The sequence below is a fragment of the Oryx dammah genome, unplaced genomic scaffold, assembly GCF_014754425.2.
Source record: "Oryx dammah isolate SB20612 unplaced genomic scaffold, SCBI_Odam_1.1 HiC_scaffold_8, whole genome shotgun sequence".
NCBI classification, from domain to species: Eukaryota; Metazoa; Chordata; class Mammalia; order Artiodactyla; family Bovidae; genus Oryx; species Oryx dammah.
The window spans coordinates 6,635,556-6,638,937 of NW_024070192.1; the positions used below are offsets into that span (position 1 = coordinate 6,635,556).

A 3,382-nucleotide genomic window follows, 5' to 3' on the forward strand; every position below is an offset into this window, starting at 1 on the left:
TCTAGGGGTGTCCCTGGTGGGTCAGCGGCTGAGACTCTGCCTTGCAAGGCAGGGGACATGGGTTCAATTCCTGGTCAGAGAACTAAGATCCCACATGCCTTGGGGCAACTAAGCCCATGTGCCACGACTAAGACTCTGCATAGCCAAATAAGTAAGTATTAAAAAAAAAAAACTCTAGACCAAGTCATGAAGCCCTCTGTGACTGTGCTCACACACACACACAAACACACACACTCACTCATGTGCACATCTCCCTCCTCTGGAAAACCTGGAAACCCCAAGGCAAAGACAGATGAGCAAAACCACAGAGACACACAAGCACACGGAAGCGCACAAATAAATACAAGCTTCACAGGACGCTCTGGGTCCATTACACCCCATCCTTGCATGGATCCACGTCAGAGTCCTCAGCTGCATCGCATATACCCACACACACACGGGCTCACACGGGCACACGTGTACACACAGGCAGAGAGCCGTGAGTGGTATAGTTAGAGGCTGAGCAGGAGGCGGCAAAGAGGCCCGTCTGTCCCCCATCCCACCTCCCCAAGTCCTGTCAACTGAGCCCCTGTTCCGACCTTGGGAGCCCCTGAATCACCATTGTGCTGAGTAAGCATCTAGCTCAGTAAATGGGTCTGGGACTGCCATGGAAAAAGCCAGAGTTTGGGGTTTGAATCCCTGACATTTCTGCACTCGGAAGCTTGGTGGTGTGCAATGCTCAGTCATGTCTGACTCTTTGCGATCCTATGGACTGTAGCCCACCAGGGTTCTGTGTCCATGGGATTCTCCAGGCAAGAATACTGGGGTGGGTAGCCATTTCCTCCTCCAGCGGGATCTCCCCAATCCAGGGATTGAACCCAGGTCTCCTGCATGGCAGGCAGTTTCTTTACGGTGTAAGCCACCAGGGGAGTCCCGAAGCTTAGAGAAATGACTTAAACCTGCCCAAGCCCTGGTTTCCTTACCTGTCAGACAGAGCCGTGACACCGTTTTCCTGGGTTTGCTGGGCCCGCTATGTAGAAAGTGCTAGATACATGCCCTGAGACAGCAGCTGACCAAGTGCAGCAGTGTGAATGGTCCAGACTAAATATCCTGGCTTATGCAGTTCCCAGCAGGTCATTGCCTCTCACCCTGAACCTCAGTTGCCACATTTGTAAAATGGGGCTTGTATATAAGGTCCTTCTGCCCTTGCAGGGGTAGCAGACGGGATACAGGGGAGGGATCCTGAACTATCCTTAACTTTCTGAGACCTTGGGAACATCAGAAAACCTTTCTGATACTCAGTATCTTCACCTGTGAAGGATAAAACCCCTCACCTGCCTACCTTGCAGGAGTGGGGAAAGCTTTTGTTAAAGTTCAGACAGTGGCAAAATGGGGGCAGGCTGGTGGGTCTGCGACTCCCCCTCCATAAAAGATACTCAGCTCCTTGGGCACCTCAACAGCTTGGACTTCTCCAGGGGTCCTTCCCCACCCTTGGCTAGGGGACTGTTCTACAACCACTGGCTGGATTGTCAACACCCTCTGCTGGTTTGATGAGGATGGGCTCTGTTTCTTTGTCACATAAGGGTCAGAAAAGCAGGACTGCTCACTGGAACTGCCTTGGACTCACCCACTGAGCCGCCGGGACCACAGATGCAAAGAGCTCCCCGTGGGCCCGTTTCAGACCCCACGCATAGCTGTGATCATCACTAACTGACATGCGCTAAATACCGGGAGCATGTTAAGGGCTTTCCGTGCACCGTCATTACCCCCTCCCAATGACCTGTACGGGTAACACTTTCATAATATAAGATCTGTTTCACAAATGAGGGAACAGACTCAGAGAGGCTGGGTAGCTTGCCTAAGGCAACATCTGGAGAGAGGAAAAGCCAGCGTTGCCGCCCAGATCCGGCTGCCTCCTGGAGTACGACTACCTCCCGAGCAACCCAGGCTGGTCTCAGAGAAGGCTGCACAGGCACGTGCTGGGAGGACGGGGTATGGTGCTCCCGGGACTGTCTAGCCTGGGGACAGGAGGTAGCGGGCAAAGCAAGAGGCATCTGGAGGCCTAGTGTTGCCTAGCCCGTCTGGCTGCTCGGTGATCTTCGGGCAGCCCCCTTGCCTTGTGGCCTCAGTTACTTCATCTGTAAAGAGAGAAGTTTGTTGGGTCTTCCCTGGTAGTCCAGGGGTGAAGACCCTGCGCTTCCAATGCAGGGGGCCCAGGTTTGATCCCTGGTCAGGGAACTAAGATCCTGCACGCTATAGAGCAGGCAAAAAAAAAAAAAAAAAAATTGTGCCACATACCCTGAGGCCCTTCCTGCCTCTGATTCATCCCACCACCCCCACTTTTGGCAACTTCACAGTCTCATTTACGATGTAATGTCACAGCCGTCTAACTAAAGCTTATTATTTCTTAAAAAGTAATTTATGCATGGATTTATTTTTGGCTGCACTGGGTCTTTGTCCCTGCAAGGGCTTCTCCCTAGTTGTGGTGAGCGGGGGCCACCCTTCGCTTCGGTGCACCGATTTCTCATCGCGGTGGCTTCTCTTGCCGCTGAGCACGAGCTTTAGCGTGTGTAGGCTCAGGAGTTGCGGTTCCCAGGCTTCAGAGCACAGGCACACGGGCTTAGTTGCTCTGAGGCATGTGCGATCTTCCTGACCCAGGGATGGAACCCATGTCTCCTGCACTGGCAGGTGGCTTCCTCACCACTGAGCCACCGCGGAAACCCTAAGGCTTCGTAAGCTGGGGTCCCCGGACCTCTGCCGGCTTCAGAAGCTGCCTGGAGTCAGGAGGAAAGTTGTATGTGAGTGTAAACCTGTTCAATGTGCATTTTTCCAGGGCAAGTGTCCATACTGGCACCAGATTCTAATCCCCTAAAGCTAAGAATCATTGATTAGTTTAGCATTTTAGAATCTCCCTAACCTCGATCTAAATTTTAAGGGGAATGAGTAGAGAAAGGTGAATCCCTACTGTATAAAACCACCTTCACTGTGTTTAAAGTCCCCTTAGGCCTCCTGGAGCCACACCAACTGCTGCACCCCAGGCTTCCACCCGTGGGGACCCCAGCCCCCACTGCTTCCGGTTAGTCTCTCCTCCACGCCGAAGCTCGGGTCTGTTCCGTCTGGTCTTCTGGCTTCCTCACCCCCATGTCCGTCCCTGGACCGGCGGCGCCAGGAGGCGGGTCTTTGGTGAGGTAGGTGCAGTGACCAGGACCGCCAGTAGGGGTCGCGAGGTGGCGGAACGCCGAGGAGCACCCGAGGGCGGCATCTCGCGTTATCTGTATCTTAATTGGTCCCCTTGGCAACCAAGGTGGGGGTGGGGATGGGGGGGATGGGGGGTGAGGAAGACCAGGCAGCAATCAGGAGGCCTGGGTCTCCTCCGTAGGCCTCAGGTTTCCCATCTGTAAAG

The 3,382-nt window shown here is 53.9% G+C and overlaps 1 non-coding gene across 1 annotated transcript; it reads left to right on the forward strand.

The window, feature by feature from the left end:
* The first annotated feature begins 2,144 nt into the window (after positions 1-2,144).
* On the forward strand, positions 2,145-2,217 carry TRNAG-UCC. Its single transcript has one exon. It is a non-coding gene; the product is annotated as a tRNA-Gly (tRNA).
* The last annotated feature ends 1,165 nt before the right edge of the window (positions 2,218-3,382 follow it).